Source organism: Chenopodium album, chromosome 8, assembly GCF_948465745.1.
Source record: "Chenopodium album chromosome 8, dcCheAlbu1.1, whole genome shotgun sequence".
NCBI lineage: Eukaryota > Viridiplantae > Streptophyta > Magnoliopsida > Caryophyllales > Amaranthaceae > Chenopodium > Chenopodium album.
Window position 1 is genome coordinate 20,176,565 of NC_137841.1, and position 23,062 is coordinate 20,199,626.

Genomic DNA, 23,062 nt, shown 5'->3' on the forward strand with positions numbered 1-23,062 from the left:
TGGCCCCTAATCCTAAGAAAACTAATAAAGTAAATGCTCCCACTTGAATCACCATGGATCTCATCCACCTTGCTCATTTGGGCCTTCACTTCATGGGCTTCTTGGATTAACCGCAACCTGTAATTCTACTCTATTCTATCTACTACTTAAATAAAATAAAATAAAATTACAAAATACTTTATCGGTTCGTAGACCGTACTAAGATTACAAAAATACATCACGATGCGCAGATCGTATTTAGCAATCTACTGGGCCATACTAGTCATTATATAGCAATAAACAACATCATATATTATAAAATTGCCACATAATAAATCACTCATCATGCTTTCTTAAACTACAACATCGAATGTTCACAATTAAGGAAACATGGCATCTAAATATCTCATATTTTAATTAGTGTAATTAGATAATATCATATATTATTCATGATCATCAATAAAATATCGTATATTTTAATTTAAGCATGAGATAAAATCAAATCTTATTTTAATCTTAAAAGATAAATCATATTTATCCTCAAAGATTATCCTAACAAAGTCAGGAAATTCTATCCTAATTACAAGCCAATCACAAAATTTTAAATCAATTATATCCAAAAATAATTATGGGATAATCATATTATTTAAATCAATTACTATTCTTTTGGAATATGCTCAGAATATCCTATCCAATTTTATCCAAAATTAACCATTTTAATTATAGATAATTATCAAAATAACAACTTAATATATGGATGATATCAAACTTAACAACTTTTGAAAGATTTGATTTTATCCTTTAATAAACAATATTTATCCAAAAACTGATTTTATCCCAAAATAATTTGTAATTATCTTGAAATAATTTTTTAAAACATTTTTTTTTTGGAAATATGCGCCAGCCACCGTGGTGTGGCCAGCCAAAGCCGGCCATGGTGGCCGTACACCGTGAGGTGTACGCTGCACTGCAACAGCAGCAGTGCCGCCCAACCCTTGCACGGTGCTGCTGTTGCTGCCTTGGCTGACCCAACCTGCTGCCCCACCCCACCCCTCCCTCCGGACCACCTGCAGCGGCAGCCGGCTTGGCTGCGCCACCCAGCCGCGGTTGCCGCGCATAAAATTCCTTTTTTTTTTTTTTTTTTTTAACTTAAATAAAACAAAACAAATTTTGTTAAATTAAATTAAACTTAATGTGGTCCAATTAATTCCAAAATTAAATCATATTCAATCTTGAAATTTGGGTTCTTCATGAAATTAATCCCTAATTTAATTTAACACTTAAATTAAATAATTTGATCATGAAAATTCATAATTTAACATGTTATCAAATGGATTAAATTCTTTAAATATTTTACTATCGAATTAAATCAAAATTAAACACAAAATTTCACAAATTAGGGTTTATTGTTTTCGAAATTAGGGTTCTTGGGGTTTGAATTTTTCGAATTTCATAGGGCAATTTTTGGATCTCTTCATGGCTATTTTGAGCATTATTAAACTACATTTAATCAATTCCAAGAGTTAAATCATATTTAAAATAATAATTGAACCATAATTAAATAATTCTCCCTCCTAATTGAATTAAAATTGTGGATTATCAAAGAATTATTGGCAATATGCGTAAATGCAATAGGCTAACTGATACCACTGTAGGAGTTTACAGGTACTACGTAGCGGAAATAACATGAATCATATTAATAAAGCACCTTAACCAAGGATCATTGCATAACACATAAAGAACACATAATTGTACCTTTGAAGCGTGATTCCACGTGCGATCGAGCAAGAACAAGGGGAGATAAAGAACCTCAAGCGTGATTCCTCTACTTGGTCTACGGGCACAGATTAAGACCTCCACTAATGCTAGTTAGTTGCAATTGAAACCTTCAATTGACCTTCTACGGAGAAGAGCGACATACTAACCAAGAACCACCACGAACCACCACACGCGCCACCAAGGGTGGCCGGCCGTGAGTCCAAAGGGGGAAGGAGTGTGAGTCATGAGTTAGAGAGAGGATTAGGGTTTTTGGGATTGGTTGCCTTGATGTCAAAATCTACTATATGTTGATTATGACTGCTTGCATTCAACCCTAGGCATGGATCTTATTTATAGATCTCATCCCTAAATAAGAGCCCATGTCAAAAGCCCAAAACCTAATTCCAATCTAACTATGCTAGCCCAATCCAATTCATGATTAGTTAATTGCTCATAAGGCCCATTAATGGGCCTCTAACTTGCTTAACCCAATACCCTTGTGTGTGACCTCATAGGATCCATTCTAGAGGGCTTTGGACTATTTGAGTAGTCCAAAGATCATCTCTCATAGTCTAGCAACAGAGGATGACGCCCCAAAAGAACGAACTTATTATCTCTATAATAGTGATCCTTGATATATCTAGTAATTGCACTTATCGAAGACATAACTTCTTCAGAACAAAGGGTAGTCGTCTAAGACTCCCCAGCCTACTAGTAGTTTGGACATCGATAAGGAGCCGGTCTACACTATAGCAGGCAGGTTCTCATGTGGTGGCCCTACCATCCGAGGCACCAAAAGCCATCTTCAAAAGATGGATAAGGATGATGATGAGCAGGCGTCTGCTAGTTCCTCTTTCCTAGACATCCTGATCACTGAGAAGGACAGGGGTAGCCTCCGCCGTCCACATGACGACCCGGTCGTCATTGCATGTAAGGTCGCCAATCAGCTGGTTGGGCGGATCCTTATAGACACTGGCAGCTCGTCGGACATCACCAGCCTCCGGTGCTTGCAAAAGGTGAAATACAAGCCCAGCAGCATGCATCCGGTAACCCACCCCTTGGTTGGTTTTGGGGGTGGGATGGTTTACCCAGTCGGTAGGATTGACTTACTCATCTAGCTGGGAGAGAAAGGAGAAGGACGACATCTGGTCATCAAATTCTTGGTCGTTAAGGAACTGACCGCCTATAACATCATCTTAGGCCATCCTACCCTCAACGAAGCCAAGGCTGTAACCATCCCTTCTCTCATGCTCATCAAGTATGAGAGGGATGATGGCTCTGTTGGTTCCTTGAACGGGGATCAAAAGACGGCCCGGGAGTGTTATCTCTCAGCCGTCAAGGATACCATGGCCCCAGACGGCCAAGGGCAGGAGCCAATAGACCTTGACAATGTCAAGGATGCCAACCCAGCCCCACCAGCAGCCGGAAAGAAAAGAAAAGCTGCTCAGCTGGTGGAGGTGAAGAAAGAGAAAAAATAACAATTACTGACAGGAGAGCGGTTAGATGAGCTCCGCCCCCAATTGGCTGGTGAAAACATTGACCTCGCTCTGGATGACAGCTGTCCAGAGCGCACTATAAAGGTTGGGACGGTTGCTTATGCTACCTTAGGTGCAGACTTGCACCTTTTGCTGAAGGAATTCAAAGAGATTTTTTCCTTTAAAGTGGAAGAGATGCCAGGCGTCAGCCCAGATCTCACTGTCCACAAACTCGCCGTGGATCCAAAAAAGAAGCCCATCCGGCAAAAGAAAAGAAATCACGGCGAGGAAAGAAGTCAGGCGGCAGCTGCCGAAGTAAAAAAGCTGTTGGATGTTGGGTTCATTCGGCCATGTAATTTCCCCGACTTGGTGGCGAATGTTGTGCTTGTAAAGAAGCCGAATGGTACCTGGCGTATGTGTGTTGATTACACAGACCTTAACAAGGCATGTCCGAAGGACAATTATCCGCTTCCAACGATCGACAACTTACTCGATTCTACAGCCGGTCATGCCCTGATGAGTTTCATGGATGCCTATTCCGGCTTCCATTAGATACTCCTGTGGAAAAACGATCAAGAGAAGACGGCCTTCGTCACTGATCAAGGGCTATTCTGTTATACTGTGATGTCGTTTGGCTTGAAGAATGCGCCGGCTACGTTCCAACGGATGATTAATACAGTCTTCATTAATCAAATCGGGAGGAACGTAGCGGCGTATATTGATGACATGATAGTCAAATCCAAGCAGCAGGCGGATCACCTTGCTGACCTCCGAGAAACCTTCACCACACTCAAGCGGCATAAGGTTATGTTAAATCCTTAGAAATGCGTCTTTGGTGTTGAGTCTGGGAAGTTCCTCGAATTCCTGATTGATCAAAGGGGATAGAGGCTAACCCTGAGAAGATACAGGCGGTGATTGACATGAAGTCACCATGCACTGTCAAGGAAGTATACAGACTAACCGGTTGCCTGGCGGCATTGGGGAGGTTCCTCTGCCGGGCAAGTGACAAATGCCTTTACTTCTTCCAAGCAATTAGGAAGAAGACTAGATTTGAATGGGGGGATGATGCTGAGTCGACCTTTCAGAATTTGAAAGAACACTTGCACTCTTTTCCAAGGCTTGTTAGCCCTTTTCCCAAAGAGATGTTATAAATGTACCTAGCCGTCTCAAACCATGCCCTCAGTGCTGTTCTCCTTGCTGAGAGAGACGACATCCAGCTCCCGGTCTATTTCATTAGCCATGTGCTAAAAAATGCTGAATTCCGGTACCCCATGGTTGAAAAATTTGGCCTTGCTCTGTATATGGCATTCAAGAAGCTGAAGCCTTACTTTCTGGCACATCCGGTTGTAATCTACACCGATCAGCCCCTCAAGCGGCCAATGTCTACCTTGGAGTCATCCGGCAGAATGTTGAAATGGTTATTGAAATGCAAAGTCTTGAAATCTCCTACGAACCAAGAAAGGCAGTGAAAGGTCAGGCGTTTGCCGACTTCATTGTTGAAATGACTCGTCCGGTTTCTCCGGATAATCTTGATCAAGTTTGGAAGGTGTATGTAGACGGGAGCTCTATGAAGAACGGCTGTGGTGCAGACATTATTTATGAGTCTCCTGAAGGAGACAAACTTGAATATGCACTACGGTTCAAGTTTTAGGCCTCAAACAATGAGGTAGAGTATGAAGCCCTGCTAGCTGGAATTCTGCATGTGTAAGGCAGCAGGGGCCACAAAGATTGACGCCTTTTCTGATTCACAGTTGGTCGCTAGTCAGTATGAGGGTTAATATGAAGAAACTCATCCGGCTATGATCAAATATCTTCAGGCAATCAAAGAAGAGGCTGGGGCACTCGAAGAATTTCGTCTGAGTCAAGTGCCCAGGTCGGACAACAACTAGGCGGATGCGTTGTCCAAACTAGCATCTTTTGCCTGTTGTGATATGCCTCGATCAGTCTTTTGGGAAGTTTTGGAAAAAAGCAGTATATATAAAGAATTGGAATCCTAGACCGAAACTCTACCTAGATGGATGGCATCCGGGCATATTTAACAGATGACACGCTCCCTGATTCACCACAGGAAGCAGCCGTCATGAAGAAACAAGCAGCAAACTTCGAGATGAGAAACGAAGAGCTTTTCAAGGCTGGTTTCCTTAAATTTATTGAAGTATGTTACCCCAAAAAAGGGGAAGGAAGTTCTCAAAGAGTTGCATGTGGGATACTGCGCCTCCCATATAGGCGGCAGGTCCCTAGCCGTCAGAGCCAAGCGACATTATTTTTGGCCTACCCTTGAGGCAGACGCCAAAGAGCTGGTGAAGAAATGTGACAAATGTCAGAGGTTTGGCAAGCTTATTCATCGCCCGGCTACTGATTTGTCGGCAATACACAGCCTAGTTCCGTTTGCTAAATGGGGCATGAACCTTTTAGGTCCTTATATGCCTGCACCAGGCGAAAAGCGTTACATTCAAGTGGCTGTGGATTACTTCACCAAGTGGGTGGAGACGGAGGCGGTTAAGAACATCAAGACAAAGGATGTAATCTCTTTCATTTGAAAGAACATCATCACCCGGTTTGGGGTACCTATGTCTATGGTGTTTGATAATGGCACTCAGTTTGAGACTCCTTAGCTCGAGACTTAGTTGGGAGATCAAGGGAACTCAACCTATTTTTCATCAGTCGGCTGACCCTAAGCAAATGGCCAAGTTGAATCCTTCAACAAACTCATCTCAGACGGCATCAAAAAGAAAATTGAAAGAGCCGGTGGTTTGTGGGCAGAAGAATTAATTCATGTCCTATGGGCCATCCGGACAACTGCCAAAGGGGCAACCGGTGAAACCCCATTTCTCATGGTATATGGTGCTGAAGCCGTCTTGCCCACTGAACATTACGAGCCAACTCTCAGAGTCATGCTTTACGATGAAGAGGCAAATTGGGAGGCCATGCGGCTGACATTGGACTCCCTCCCTGAACGCAGGGGCAATGCTGTCTTGCGTCATGAAATATACCATCTGAGAATGACGAGAGCCTACAACAAGAAAATGCACAAGCGCCCTTTGAAATTTGGCGACTTCGTGTTACGAAAAATGGAGGCAACCGGTAGAGCCAACGAGCTTGGAAAGTTAACTCCTAATTGGGAAGGCCCCTATCGGATCTATGAAGAAGTTAGGGATGGAACCTACCGCCTGGAAACCCTAGACGGCAGACGCCTACCTAGAACTTGGAATGTAGACAACTTAAAAAAGTACTAGTTCCGAGAGTTGTAAATTTTTGTAAACAAAAAGTTTATTAATGAAAGATTGCCTTTTGTTTTCAATTGTGTTATTGTTTTTATAATTTCCATCCCGTCTAGGCAATGTACAGTGTAAGGAGGGTGTTCCCATCATAAGGGTTCCTCTCCTTAAATGCCCATGGCCCTTTAAAAGCCTAGGACTTTACACTCGTTAGGGTGTAGTAGGATTTGAATTCCTGACTGTTTGGGGGACCTTGAATTAGAATTGATTTTATCATTACGCTTTTTTGTAAGAAACAAGTAGGGAGTCGCCAATGAGTTTTAGGAAAACTCATAAACCTCGTTCATGCATGCCTTTCTTTCATGTGGAGTTCATGGAATAATTAGAACAAATCATAAGTTTACCCATTCCCAAATTGGTCTATAAACCAGAAATGAGTTCGGGAGCGAGGGTACTAAAATAACGTTCCCTTTAGAGGGGAATCGCTATCCTAGCCCTAGTGCGGCCTCTACTAGCTCTTCCCTTTTTTACAATTTCATCACCAAACAATATATGCAACGCGATACCTAAAACTATGTTAGTTGATTTTATTTACACATACCAATTCACGTAGGAATTACATCGTAATGTCGTTATTCTTTATTTAATCAAATTCATGAAAAGGACAAGAAAATAAACAATATTCGCCTTGGCTTAAGTGATCAACCAACAATTATTTAATTCAATTCTAATCTTTATTTAACACAAGATACTATGTGGAATTGATTAATTAATTATTTTAAAGGTGATCAAACAACACTAATTAATTAATTAGGGTTCTTTTAAATAAGAAAATAAATGTGATTTAACTAAGTGCTTGGGAATTTACCACTTCTCTTTGCTAGATCTCCGTTTAGAACACTTATGGACTCCTTCTTGTTGGGGAACCTCCACCGTAGTAACAATATATCGAAAGGGTGAGTGTTTAGGACAAGAGGGGCTAGGTTGCACAAGTTCACAAGTATTCTGCCAGAGTTTTTAGGTTATTTTCTGTATGTTAAGCCTCAGTTTAAGCTCTTATTTATAGGGAATGATTAGGTTTAGGATTACGAGCATTCTGCCGTAGCAGGTGTTGCGCGCAACAGGATGAGTTGTGTGCGGCATCCTAGTGCAAGTGATTAGGTTGCGCTGCTACGGGCAGCGCAACTAATTGTCTTGCGCGCGGCTTTATGGTAAGATTCTATTTTATATTTTTTGTATAATTCTGAATCTTCCGCAGCGTAACTCTGGAGGTTGCGTTGGGTGTCGCGCGCAACTGAATTAGTTGCGCGTGGCAGCCCAGCGCGACTGTTTGAGATGCGCTCGGCTTTTTCTACGGCAGCACTAGAGTTTAACCTAGGCGCTCCTAAATCCGTCATTATTGGGTTTTATGCATGGGCTTAATCCTAGCTAATTATGATGGGGTTTAGTGAATCGGACCTTGTTTGGCTTTATTCTTTAATTCGGGCTAGTCGTTTTGTGTTTTGTGGCTTAACCAGTTATCCATAAGTATTCTTCACTTCAATCCAACACGAAGATGGTTTTATTTATCGTCATTGCACTTCCAGTCGGGACAGGAGGCCAAAAGTAGATGTCTACAGTTAGCCCCCACTTTGATCGAGTCTAGAATAGACGATGATCAAAGTAGTCAAGGAAATAAATCCGAGACTCATTCTGCGAAGTTCTCTAAGGATAGAGAATCTTTCAGTAATTTTTAAGGATGTCGAAACAATCCTTGGTTCGCTAAGTGTTTGAAACAAGTAGCTATTAAGGCTAGAAAAACTTTTTCCTTAGTCTTAACACACTAAAGAGTCTAGATTGATCATTTGCAATTGTAGAACGCTTTTACAAGTAAAGGTGTTCTGGATGATGTCAAGTCATGAGAAGAGATCGATTTTAAAAGGATAAAAGGGGATGATTTCCTCTCAATCATGTCATCGTTGGTCTAAAGTCCCTCGATATGTCATTGAAATTTTAGCCTGACTTTAACAAAGTAAAACAGATGAAAAGGGGTTTTCAGTATTTGAGCCTTAAAGGTCCGGTATTCGAGCCGGATGTCCACAAGATAGAATTACATGTCTCAGGACTGGAGGCATATATCCAAATCCAGTGAGAGGGAAGAAAGTCAGCAACTCTCTCAGCAGTTTTGTCCACAAGATGAGTACACGTGTCTTAGGACTGGGGGCACGTGACTACATAAGCGCGACATTTTCTCGTCGCTTCTTTATACAGGGGATGATTCGACACCCTAACTGTCTGGTAAGTTAGTAAGCTCACTAACTACCGAATTTGCTTCCATTCAAGAAGTGCATGTTCCTGATGGTTCAGCGCGCCTGTCGACTCGTGAGCTAACGCTTACAGTAATTCTCTACCTTTTAGTTCCGAGAGGTAGATCTCGCAAAGCTTGGGCTGAAGTGAAGTTTTACGCAACACCTACGCCATCAATTTTACGCCGTACGATACACCATTTGCATTTTCACGCTGCATGAAAACGCCTTCCTTTTTGCTTCGGATGTGAAAAAAGAAGAAAACCCGGACATTTGTAACGTCAGTACTGTAAAATGACAAACCTGTTTATGGGTGCTTTTACGTAAAGCACCACCACAGAACATCTTAAGGCACTCTTGCGAAAAACGTTCAAAACATATGCTTGGGGAAGGCATTAAGCACGGTGTTCATGCAATATGATGCAAAAAACTAACAAAGAAGAAAATAAACTACAGAATGAAAAACAATTTATAAGATTTTGATAATTTGCGCTCCATTACGTCTAATGACGAGCAAAAACTGTTAAAAAATGACCAAACGGATCAAAATCCGGATACCGGCATTTTAGTGACCAGTATCCGCGCGCAACTCAGTAGGTAGCGCTGGCCAGGCGCGCGCATCTTTCAGAGTCGCGCTGGTGTGTCACGCGCAACTGATTTAGTTGCGCGCGACACTCAGTTCAGCAAAAAGAAAATCGCAAAACACGATTTTTCATTTCGCTTTCTCTCTCCTTCCTTCATCTATTTTCACCTCTTTCTCTCTCTAAAGAGCTCGGTTTCTTGCGATTTTCGAAGCTAAAGGAAGCGAATTTCGTCCATAATTCATGTTTGTCATAATCCAATGTAAGTTTTTTGTAAAAAATTGTTCTTTTTCGGCTGAATTTGGACGATTTTCGAATCGTTAAACCCCAAATTTCGAATTTGGGGGTTTTCGATTCAGTCCATTATTCTTGAAATTGTTTGCTCTATGTTGCTATGCTATGTTTAAGGAGTGTTTTGCAACAAATTTCATGAAAAATGGTTAAGTATTGAACCTTGTATGAGCGTTTCTTCGTTTGAGTGCGTTTTTTTGCAATTCTACTCGAATTTGGTGTGATTTCTGTTATTTTGTTTGCTCATTTTGGTTATACTTGTCAATTATGAAGTAATTGTAGTACTAGAACTAGTTTTACTTTCATAACTAATATTTTGAAAATTTTGAATCCGAAAAAATTGGCGCGAAGTGTATACTTAGCCTATTTTTGCCATATTCAAACTTCAAGATTGTTTGGTAGACGATAATTGTGTTAATGTTATTATTATTCGCCTGGGAATAGTTGATTCTTTGAGATTTTGAAATACAATCCCTTGAATGCTTAGTTGAAACTGGTATAGGATGGCTTTTGTGGGTGTTAAAAGCCTCCATTTACTGCGTTTAACTGCAGGTATCGTAGCCCCCAAGTATAGGTGGCATTCGATTTTAGTTTTTTGCCCTATCGGCAGCCGTTATGCAGCCTAAATGAGTCTAGAACACATATATTAGCTTAGTTTAGGAAAAATAAACTAATAAAGAAACTCTATCTATCATAGAATGGACTCGCCTCCATTCGTCGATGCTGAGGAGATCCCAGTAGAACCTGACGAGGCAGCTCGCCCTCGAAAGAGGGTGACCCGTCCTCGTGAGGAGGTTTGAGAGCGACGCGTCGCGGCTGATCAACGTCGCCAGGGGGATGTGGTTTGGGAGGCTCTTTCCAATTGGGACCCTATGGTTCTTAAGTGGGATCCAGACCATCATGTCTCAGTTAGAGGGTGGCGCAACATTGTAAGTTTATTGCGCCTTCTCTCTCTTTTTTTTTTTCTTTTTTCCTCCACTTGAGTTGTTTTTCAAACCATAACCGTTTTCTTGTATTACTTTGATTTTTTCCTTTAAGTGAGTCTAGCATGCGTCTATACGGCTCTGGTGCCCTGCGGACCCGTTTTGAGAGTTTACCCAAGGTGGTGAAGGGGATCGTGGAGCTTTCGGGGATCAGCCGTTCGCTGGCGGCTCTTCGAGATTTATCGAGTCATCCTGCTTCGTCAGCTTTCCTCCGCGGATTGCTAGAGTTTTGGTGGGATTCCACCAACAATTTTCACTTTCCGTGGGGGAGAAATGACGGTTACCCCTTACAACTTCTCCATGATTACGAGTCTTCCTTTTGTAAGCCAGCCTGTAGCTGTAGGGGTCATTGCGGGGTCAGATGCGAGGCTGAGTGACCTCGTGGGGGGGCCGTCTTGCAGCGGTCCTTCACGAGTATGCTCAGTCTTGTTCGTACTCGGTTCTTGCTGACGAGTTGTCGACTGATGAGGTTGAACCTGAGTAGCTGGCTCGGATATACATTGCCCACGTTCTTTCCGTCACTATCCTGAGTGATCAGGGAGAGCGTTTCGCTATCGGTTACTTGTTTGCCTCGGTGACTTGGGGCAGGTAGGTAACCTAAATTAGGTGGAGGTGTCGTATGCCCGTATGCTTACGGCTATGGGCAAGGCGACTCGGGTGATGGATTCCGCGGCAGCTACAGAGGTGCCTCAGATCTCACTCACATGGCATGGTCGTATTCTTGAGGTACATACTTTCTTTTAATCATTATTTTTTCTTTTCCTTCTTTAAAGCTTATTATTTTTCGTTTTTTGTTTAGGCTTGGGGATACTCGTACCTGCCTTTTTTATCCCCTAGGGTGCTCGGGGCTGCTTGCTTTCCTATCGGCCATCGACTGGCCATGATTAGGAAGAGGCGAGTATTTTGACAACACATGTGTATCTTTCATTATATATTATTATTTGGTTTTGATGGTTTTCATGTGATTGTATTTTATAGATCGATCTCCGTCCTTGGAGTTAGATCGTCGGAGTCCCTGAGGTTATCCGGTCTGGGATGATTCGTTGCCGTTTTCGGGCCCTTTATCCGGGACTCCCGGTGCTCTAAAGGACATACGCTTGGTTTTTAGGCGAGCGTGTTTTCTGGCAGTTTTCGTCTAAGGAGCCTTTAGTTCCTGCGGATCCTCCGATCTGGATGTTACGTTCGCATTTTCTTTCTACCGAGGATCGAGCTTAGGCGATCCTTGGTTATCCAGCGAAGCAGTTGTGCTGCCGGATGTTTCTTATCCGGCTTTCATTGCATCCAGGCTGACTCTTTTCCCAACTTTTGTTCCGATTAGTACTTCAACTCTCTCTTTTTCTTGTTACTATTTATTTTCTTTCGGAACTTTGACCCCTTTTTATATTTTTTAGCGGGTCGAGCTAGGTGGTTGGGTGCCTCCTTCAGCGGAGATCATGTATACCGATGCTGTCGGATCGGTAATTCGTGAGATCCTTCCAACAGCGGAGGAAGATGAGGAGATACCGTTTGTCCCTGAGACGTACTGAAACATTTCTATTTATTTTTTTGTTTCATATACAATTGTTTACTAACTGTCCTTGTATTTTTTGGAACAGGTTCCGCAGGAGACCGTGAACGGCATGGTGAGGACCATACGTGCTTTCCGAGCTGCTTATCGGAGAGCCCTCGTGACTTTGTCATGCCGTGATTATCGGATGATCGCGATAAGTTTATTTCTTTTCTTTTCAATGAAGTTATTACATTTCATGTATTAATCTTCGTTTTGGATTTTGCAGGATGTGTAGCAACCGACTAGTAGTCGCCGAGCACCATGATTCCTTTTGTACACATATTATCATTTATTTTAGGAAACAGATGTAAATATATATATTTTTTTGCATCGTTGTACATATGACCCATTTGTATATATATGTCATCATTATTATTATTTTTATTTGTTTCCATGTGTATGTTTTATTATTATTTTTTTTGTTAATAAAGCAAAAATTTTCGAGGTAGGGAAAGGGTTCCCGACTTACCCCCCTCGAAAAAATAACCAAGACTCGAAAAAGGAAGGAGAAAAGAAAGCAAAAAGGAAGAAAAAGAGAAAGAAGGAAAAAAAAGAAAAAAAAACAGGAAGTAAGAAAATAATAATAAAAAATAAAAAAGAAAATAAAAAAGTTGGAAACAAAATGGACACAAAGGGTTAAAAGCCAAGCGTATGATTTGTCTTAAGATTTCGTTAAGATTCCGTCATTATGTAAGCCAAAATATGGAAATAAATCTAATTCACATGCTGCGACAGGGGAGATGCGCGCAACTGAATGAGTTGTGCGCGGCTGTCGCGCGCATGTGAATTGGATGCGCGCGGATGTCGCGTGAAACTCATGAGTTGCACTCGCCACCTGTTGGTGAACTTTCCTTTGAGCCAAATTTGCCGAAAATTTGCCCCTCTTGGGTCTATTTAAACGTGGTTTAGTGTAGGCTTTTGATCATCTTGCATTCATTCGCTTAGTAATATCATAAGAAACTAAAAAGAATTAATATCTCTAAATTCTCACTCTCTTTTTTTTGAATTGAACAATGGTGAAGACGTTTGAACAACGTTTGAAGCAATGGGTCACTTCCCTTTCAACCGAGGACAAACAAGCTTTCAAAATTTACCACCTAGACCCTCTATTGAATTATATGCAACTAGTGATTAATTTTGATTTTCTTCATGCCACAGCCAACCATTGGGACTCTAACCACCATCTCTTCTTTAAATGGGACGAAATTGTCCCACTACTCGGTGAGTTCGAGGCCTTGCTAGGCTTCCCTACAAATACTCTCCCTGTGACTTATTCGCCTACCTTGTCGGATCCCAAACCTATATTCCAAAGATTTTTCGGCTTGTCCGACAATGATATGACCAATATTGGAATTAAAGAAGGCGTGAATTTGATTCAATTTATTGAACATTTCGTCGCCCCTCGTGACAACATGACTAAACAACGCTTTAAAATTCGTGCTTTATGTTATTGTCTTGTTGTTAATTGTTTACTTAGGACAGGGAAAGGATATGGAGATTATTCCATGGTGTCCATAGTAGAGCAAATAGAGGGATGTCATTTACCCGCTCCTTTGGCTTAGGCGGAAACCGTTCAATGCTTGAATGGCCTTAGAGGAGACCCTAACGAAAACGGTTTCACGGGAAGTCCACTCCTATTACACGTAAGTTTTTAATCGTCGTTTATCAGCGCAAGTTACGAAATTGCGCTGGTATGACCAGCGCAATCTTTTGCGCTGCGCGCGGATGGCGTGCGCAACTAGTTTTGATGCGCGCGCCACCTGCTTGTGTAAAAAGTTGCAAACTATTTTTTTTTTCTTTTGTTTTTTAGATTTGGCTCATGGAGCATTTTCGAATCGTTGATCAGCCACAAAACCTTGAGGCTAATGGAGTAAGGACATTCCCTGGACGTTAAATCCTTTACAAGCATAAGAATGAAGAGGAATGGACGTCGTTTTTCTGTCATGGGGTTCCTAACATATGCTTTGTGATTCCTTGGTGGAACATAAATAGTATGGTTGGGACTAGTCTCAATTGCCCTTACATTAGGCTTTTAGGCCTATCTAGTGCTACTTATATTTTTCCTTGCAGGGTAATGAGACAATACAGGATGAAACAAATTATTCCCTCGCAATATTGTGATGCCCCTAAAGATGTGACTATTAAACCCGAGCGAGTTTTTCGTTGGATGGAGTATTGGTTAAGTCTTCCTAGATGGGTAGTACAAAATCCTGCTGCGAGTATTGTATTATCTTCCTTTTACAAAGCTTGGATGAATGCGGCGGATAAGGGCGAATTAAACAAGGATCGATCTCAATATCAAGCTGCCACGGCTCACAATCCACCTAAGCCTTTGATGCATTCGGCCACCACTACTCCTCCTAGTGGCCAAAACAAAGGAGTGAGAAGAAAATTAGACTTCTCATCTTCTACGTCGCGTTCGAAGGAAACAAAAAGGAAAGCTCCCTCCAAACCCGCACTACAAAGTGTGATAATAAAGGAACCTTCGCAACAAACTCGAAAAAGGACTCTAACGAAAGCTTCGTAAAAGGGAAAAAAAGGTTGAAAAGACCTCAATTCCCAAATTGAAGAACAATGTATGGGTTAAGAAGAAGAGCATAGGAGAAAGCTCTAAGGTTTCTGAGAATACTGTGATGGAAACTACTCCTCCATCGTCCGTGACAATTGAGGACATAGTAAAACCTTAGAGTGTTACACAATTTCGTTATTAGTTTTTTTTTTTTAAAATAAAGTGTAATCACAACTATGTTTATTTATTTTTTGTTTATAATCTAGTTCAACAATGTCTTTTTTTTTTGGAATTTGAATGAAATAAAATGAGCTTTATATTTTGATATGACCTAATCATAAAGATTGCCTACGTATTCGTATTACGAAACCAGGTCGTTGCGTAGTTCTAATGTTTTTTTTATGTATTTCTTTATTTTCTTTAATCTCTTAGGTATAAATTAAATGAAAAATTAATCAAACCTTGTTTAAAAAGAATTAAATCAAAGTTTAATTTTTTTTTCGACTACGTAACTTCGTTCAAACGTAAAAAACTGGGTTCAATACATCTGAGGTTGCGCGAGCATGTCGTGTGCAACTAAATTTGTTGCGCGTGACATCCGCGCGCAACTATTCCAGTTGCGCGCGACACCTGTACTACGAGTGTTTTGAAATTTTTTTTATTCTGCATTATTACCCCCCAAGTGTGAAGAGTTTTTCGTGATGTTCGAAAAAATCTGAACACTTAGAATGGTCTATTAATTTTAATCTACCCCCCAAGTGTTATGTACTTTACCGTGTTATTCGGTAAAGTGCATAACACTTAAAATCTTTCAATTGAATGCTTATAAAATTGGTTGAATTAATGAACGAGTTTATCCAGATTTCATATGTAATATTTCTTAAGTCGATCAATGTTTATTAGTTGGCGAATTTCATCACCTCCAATATCCATTAATTTGACGGCTCCTCCTGATAGGATTTCAATTACGCGGTAGGGACCTATCCAATTAAGCTTGAATTTCCCTCTTGGATCGGTTGGTGGTCCCCTAACTTCCTTTAGTACAAAGTCACCCTCTTTTATATTTCTGGGTTTTACTCTTTTATTGAAATGACGCGCAATGCGCCTTTGGTAGACTTGTACATGATGTAAAGCTCTTAATCGTCGTTCATCGAGGAATAAAAGTTCTTCATACCTCGCTCTTACCCATTCAGCTTTCGGTAGCTTACTTTCTAGTACGATGCGTAGGGATGGTATTTCCAGTTTGACTAGTTGAACTGCGTCCATTCCGAAAACTAAGGAGTATGGAGTTACTCCTATTGATGTTCGTATGGACGTTCTATAACCCCATAATGCGAAGTGTAGTTTATTCGGCCAGTCTTTATAATTTTCTGCCATTTTCTTAATGATGACTGTTATATTTTTATTTACCGACTCTACAGCTCCATTCATTTGAGGTCTATATGGGGATGAGTGATGATGTTTTACTTTATAATGAGTTAAGAGGGTCTCGACTTCAGCTTTGAATTGAGATCCCTGATCACTAATTAGTTCATTTGGAACTCCATATCTATAAAATTTGTTTCATTCGAGAAACTTTACGACATGTTTAGAAGTGATATTAACGTATGAAGCAGCCTCAATCCACTTGGTGAAGTAATCGATGGCTACTATTACGTACTCGTGCCCTCCTGCTCCTGTTAGAGGAAAATAAAGAAAGAAAACATAGAAAAAGGACCTAAAACTTTTTCTTTTGAGCGCCATAAATGACGCTCATCACACCTTGGACTTCAAAATGTAGGATTTCAGCAACCCTTTCTCAGCCAATTTGTCCAACAACCGCTTTAGGCTGTAACAGTCATTGGTGTCATGGCCTCTGTCCTCATGGAAATGACAGTATTTGTTCTTGTCTCGGTTTTTGAGCGGACCTTTCATTGCCAGAGGCTTCTCATAGGTCACCCGGTTCTTTATCTCCATGAGGATGGAGTAGCATTCTTTGTTAAACTCGTACTTTCGGACGTACTCCTTAACTTTTGTTTTCTTCTTTTTGGACGGCTGACTAGAATCATCGACCGCCCAAACTTCTTTTCTCTTTTTTCTTTCTTCATTTTTCTTAGCTAACTGCTCTTTCCGACTGCCTTGTTGTTTTTCGGATCTCTTTTGATCCATCTGCTTGCTGGAGGAGCAGAGTTGTGACGCCTGTATGTAGGCCTCTGCCTCCCTCATCGCTTCTGGAAGAGTGAAAACTATCTTCCGGACGAGATCAAATTTGAACTGTGATCCGTCCTTCAGACCCTTGAAGAAGTTCGTATAAGCAATTTTTTCAGGCAGCCCTTGAATCTGGATTCTCTCCAGATTGAATCGCCTGACATATGAGCAGAGCCCCTTACGATCTCCCTGAACAACCGCCCCCAAGTTAATACTTGTCTTTTTGGCCGGTATGTTCATTGAGAAGTTTGAGGCGAACAAGAACGCAAGCGTCCTGAAATTGTTGATGCACCCAGGAGGCAGGTTGCCGAACCACTGTTGGGCAATGCCTTTCAGCGTGGCTGGGAAGCATCGACACCATGTAGCATCATCCAACCCTTGTAAATACATGAGGTTGGTATATGCCATTAGGTGGTCCTCAGGGTTGGTGGTGCCGTCATAGGCACCAACCAGAACATTCTTAACCTTTGTCGGTTGTGCCACCTTAGTTATATCCTTGGAGAACGCAGAAGGTTGTTCCCTAAGTTTGAGCAGACGGAGCTCCCATTCCAAAGGTTGGACTTGATATGTCGCCTGACCTCCGTAGAGAGCAGGCTGCTGGAATGATTGTGTAAATGGGTCGTATGATTGATGAGGCACATACGGTGCCGAGCTTATCACATGAGGACCTGTTCGACTGGATGGGTCGGCTGACGGGTGCTCATGCTCTGAATGGGAATACCTCAACGAGGTATTCCTTAAGCTGTTTGGCATAGTCGGCGTTGATGCCGTGTCAAACAGTTGTTGGCTTCTCCTGTGCTCGATGAACTGCCGGGCATCAGTATAGGTCTTTTAACTTCCATCCGATTCATGGTGCCGGATGGGCTTTCTTTTTGACGTCTCCGGGAGACGTATTTTCGTCCAGTCAATGAAGGGTTTGACCCCCTCCTTCTGCTTGGGATGAGGAGTGGGTTCCCTATCCTTGACTATCCTGGCCCTCTCTGAATGAGAAGGCTTATTGGCCAGCTGACCCTTGCTCGGACCAGCCGCCTAACTTTTGATGAAGCTCTTCATCTTTCCTTTGAAGTCGGTTATGAACTTCAGGAATCCGGAGCGAGTGATGTGAGCAATCGGCCCTTCACCCTGAGGCTTGCCGGCTAACTTGCTCGCACCGGCCTGATTATCATTTCGCTTCTTTATGCCTTTGGAGCAAATGGATTTAGTGATGAGGGAACCATCTTCGACCGTATGTACTTCAACCTCTGGTTCCGACTCAGTATCGTGGTCCGAATGGACCTCTACCCATCCGGACATTTGTTTTCTGGAGGCGGTACACATTGTTGAGATGCCATCCTAGAGGTACTCTCCCCACAGACGACGGCGCCAAATATTCCGAGGTCTTCTAATGTGTCCAGCGGGAGAGTTACAACTCTAAGACTGGATCTTCGGGCACCTATAACTGCAACAAATGGAAGCTCCGGTTGTTCGGAATTCCGCCTTTGACGATCAAGTTAGTAAGTGTCGAAGTTGAGTAAAATGCGGAAAGTAAAGTAGATCTTCTCGGATCCCGAGATCAAGAGATTTCTCTGTTATAAGAAAATAATGTAATAATTGTAAGATGTAAAAAGTGTGAGTAAGTGCCCCTCCCAAGATAATAAATGTCCCTATTTATAGGGTATGAGAGTGCGTGCCCTTACCTTAGGTCATTTAACCTATCTAATTGGGCTGCGCTGTTTTTACGGCACGTCGGGTTTTGAGCCCATGAAGGCCGCCATTTCCCTAATGATGGATGTGACATGTGTCTTATCCTAGTTGGCCCATGTTGGGCGCAACCTAGGGTAACACGTGTCACAACCTGATTGGTTCACGTGTCTAGGGTATTTTTACCCTAAACACTATATATCTCTTTTACCTTAGTCTAGTGATATGAATTGTATCTCGTTTATTTTCCGTGCATTATGGGAGTGCGATTTCCCCCTATCCTCTTATACTTTCAAAGAACCACACGTCCACCAATTGGTTGTTGGTGCATTGGTGATTGAGATTGCACTTGGTAGGGAGGACCGGGTGTTTAATCCCCCGCAACAACAATTGGGAGGAGATTGAAATCTAACTACCCAAAACTGGTCCTCTAATACAAATTAGCCCAAAAGATGAATTGGGTAAAACAACTACAACAACAACCAAAAAAAAAAAAGTCCTATGTCGAGAGGAAAAAAAAAAAAAAGGTCCTATGTCGAGTTGAAAAAAAAAACCACGGGTTTATTTGACTTTTTCTCTACTTCTCTTACCGTGAAAATTTCAACGGAACAAAACTTCCAAGTTTTAGGGCCTGTTCGGCATTAGCTTTTAGAGTACTTGTTAGCTTTTAGACCTACTCAAAACACTACCTTAAAATAATATCAGTGTTTGGTGATCTGAAGTAGTGTTTTAAGTAGCTGTTAGAGGTAGAGGTAGCTTTTAAGTAGCTGTTGTTGAAAGCTAAAAAAGATAGCTTTTGAAATTGTAAAGTAGCATTCAACCTTTTTTTATTTTTAAATTTTTTAATTTAAATTTTTATTTTATTTTAATTGTTTTTATCTTGTTGACTCATATTAATTGTTTCAGTCAACCATAATATCGAAATTTTCTATTACATTTCCTTTCAATATGTGGAGTATTTTTTTTCTATCTTATTTTTAAAATTAATTATTTATTAGCAATATATATTATACTATATAATATTTAAAATTATCAAACATATGATACATAACACGTCACAATAATAATAATAATAATAACTAGGTTATAAACTAAATTAGCCCTGTGCGATGCACAACATAAAAAATTTCAAACCATTAATTGCAATGGTATTTAGATCTAAATAATTTTGAATATAGTAAAAATTTCACCAAATTATGCAATACATAGTGCTCTTAAATCGGGAGTAATTATATTTGGAAGTCAGATAATTTTTTTTTATAAATCCATAATAATGTAAAAAAATATATAGAAAATAACATCCTTCGTAATATAATATTTGTCTTCAAAATAACTATACTTCGTGTATATTTTAATAATTTAAAGGTAAAAAATAATAAGGTTTAAAAAAAAGAAAAAATTAAAATTAAAATATGATGTCAGCAATTGATTTAGGCGGGAAATTTTTTTACCACAACTTGACCTCTGTACAATTTAAATAGGGGATGATGTCAGCGGTTGTTACTTTAGTTATATTTATAGATAATAATAATAATAATAATTTTTTTGACATAATAATAATAATAATAATAATAATAATAATAATAATAATAATAATAATTGTATTTTATAATTTCAATCTCTACTTTTACCGAACACTGATAGTATGAACCGCTACCTTGACAGCTGACCTCTAACAACTACTACTTGACCGCTCACAGCTACCTCTACGTACAGCTCACGGCTACTCAAAAGCTAATAGCCAATAGCTACAGCTAGTTTTGCCTCTATTTCTCAAAATTTCAACGGAATGAAACTTGATGTTTTAATCAACCATCGTTCTTCCTCTTCTTCAAAACCCATACCAACTTCCAGCTCCATTTTCTAAGTATCTCCCAAAAATGGGTCCAAATCACAATTCACCAAATAATATTAATACAATAATAACTATTATTATTGTGATACTTAGAAAATGGATGATAGGATAGTTGTTGCAGAACTCAAAAGTTCCCAAAGTGAAGTAAAACTGGCCCAAATATAATGCAGGGCCAATAAAAAATGTCACTGTTCTAAATAGATGACTGGGAGCATGTCTAGTTGTTTCTAGCTCATGTTGTGCACATGTCAACTATTTCATTTTCAAGCTCGTTGTATGCTGTATCATGCTCTAAGCAAGTTCTTTAGATGGAGCATAACATATCAACTTGTTACATGTGACAGGCTGTGCAAAGAGACAAAATCTCAACTGAGTTTCTTCATATAACAGGAAAAATTGAAGAAGCTCTGAGTAAGATTTCTTATAACAGACTTGGTTTATCAGAAGAAGTTCAAGAACAGGTAATACTATTAATCTGTAATTCTGATTGCACTTGTGATATGATTAATATTTTAAGCATTCTCAATACAGAGCTTCACACAAATACAAAAATAAGATGCTTACAAGTGGCATTCTTTGGTTTCTTGTTCATTAGATTGGACTTGTTCATGCTCAATTTCTACGAGCAAAAGCTAGAACAGAATCCTCCGATCTGCAAATAGAGATGGACATTACAGAAGTGCAGGATGAAGCAGAGCCTGATGCTGCGGTTCTCCAGAGATTATCGCAGAACCTGCACCTTTTGACGATGGATGATTTGAGGAAAGAATCGTGTGCCTTTCATGAAATGGTCATCACAAGCAGTAGTGATCTTGGTGATTCATTTGAGATGATGTCGTCCCTATTTAAGAAGCTCAATGACTATCTACTGACTGTGAGCCCAGAAGTTGACATGTGTGATGTTGATAAAAACATGATAAAGCATAGATCTCCTGTTATACCAGATCACTTCCGCTGCCCTATCTCACTTGAGCTAATGAAAGATCCTGTTATCGTATCTACAGGCCAAGTTAGGCCTGTTTTGTTTCAGTATATTACCAACATTCTCTTCTGAGTTTGTGTTCTTTTGTGTTCTTTTTAATTGATTTAAAAACTTGTCAATGGGTCCATGTGTAGCTTATAATTATTGTTGACAATCTTCTCTCTATACTAGAAGGCCTCTATGTTTCCTGAGAACGAGCAGCATCTTGAGAAAACAATCCAGGGTCAAAAAACTCTGATCTCTGTTAATGCTCTTTTTGAATCTTTTGTGCAGACGTATGAGAGATCGTGCATTCAGAAATGGCTCGATGCTGGTCACAAGACATGTCCTAAGACACAACAGACTCTGTTGCATACAGCATTGACACCAAATTATGTTTTGAAGAGCCTGATTACTTTGTGGTGCGAGAATAATGGTGTGGAGTTGCCAAGGACACGGAACTTGTAGAAACAGGAGAACTAGCAACTCTGCTTCCAACTGTGACAAAACAGCTATTGCTGCCTTGCTAAAGAAGTTGGCCCATGGAAACATAGAAGAGAAACGGGTTGCTGCTGGGGAGCTCCGGCTGCTAGGAAAAAGAAATGCAGACAACAGGGTATGTATAGCAGAGGCAGGAGCCATACCACTGCTAGTAGAACTGCTATCTTCTCCTGATTCTCGAACTCAGGAACATGCTATGACAACACTTCTTAATCTTTCTATTAATGACATGAACAAGGGCATTATTGTAAATGCTGGGGCAATACGAGATATAGTAGAATTCCTGAAGAACAGTAGCATGGAAGCGAGAGAAAATGCTGCTGCTACACTATTTAGCTTATCAGTTGTGGATGAGAACAAAGTAGCAATAGGAGCAGCAGGGGCAATCCCAGCTCTAATCGATTTACTCATTCAGGGTACCCCTAGGGGAAAGAAAGATGCTGAAACTGCAATTTTCAACCTTTCAATTTACCAAGGCAACAAGGTGCGGGCTGTGAGGGCAGGGATTGTAGACCCTCTAATAAAATTTCTGAAGGAAGTTGATGGTGGCATGGTTGATGAGGCTCTAGCAATACTTGCAAACCATCCGGAGGGGAAATCTGCTATTGGGCAGGCTGAGCCAATTCCTCTCTTAGTTGAGTTAATAAGAACTGGATCTCCTCGTAACAGAGAGAATGCTGCTGCAATACTTTGGTCACTTTGCATGGGTGATGTAAACCATTTGCAACTAGCAAAGGAGCTGCAGGCTGAACAAATATTAAAAGAACTTTCAGAGAATGGCACTAATAGGGCCAAGAGAAAGGCTTCAAGTCTTTTAGAGTTCCTGCAACGATCCGAAGATGTTGCTGAGTAGAACAGTAAGCACTAAGCAGTGATGTAGTATCTCAGTCTTAACTCTTTCCTGGACTGTCTCTCCTTGTCCAGTCATCAATAGCAATGTTTTGTACTCATTTGTAAATAGATTTTACTAAATTAAATTTGTGCATTGTACGTGTATTGATATATTGTGTAATCATATAAGTATATGTAAAGTTGCATCAAAAAAGATCTATGTAAATCACATCACTAATTGTTATCTGTTATTCACCTTTATTTTTCTTTACTTTGCAAATTTGATCTCTCACCCCGCCATCCTTTCATCTCCATTGATTTCCCACTCTCTCTACTACGTATCTGTCACTCAAATATTTTTTTCTCTTGAATGTAACAAGGAGAGTCTATCACTGGAGTCCTTACAAACGCACAATCAT

The 23,062-nt window shown here is 40.5% G+C and overlaps 1 pseudogene across 1 annotated transcript; it reads left to right on the forward strand.

Moving 5' to 3' along the window:
- The first annotated feature begins 10,285 nt into the window (after positions 1–10,285).
- Positions 10,286–22,845, forward strand: LOC145642795 (U-box domain-containing protein 14-like; annotated as a pseudogene). The gene is made up of 4 exons (XR_014115722.1): positions 10,286–10,381; positions 20,695–20,811; positions 20,946–21,359; positions 21,606–22,845. The product of XR_014115722.1 is annotated as a U-box domain-containing protein 14-like (transcript).
- The last annotated feature ends 217 nt before the right edge of the window (positions 22,846–23,062 follow it).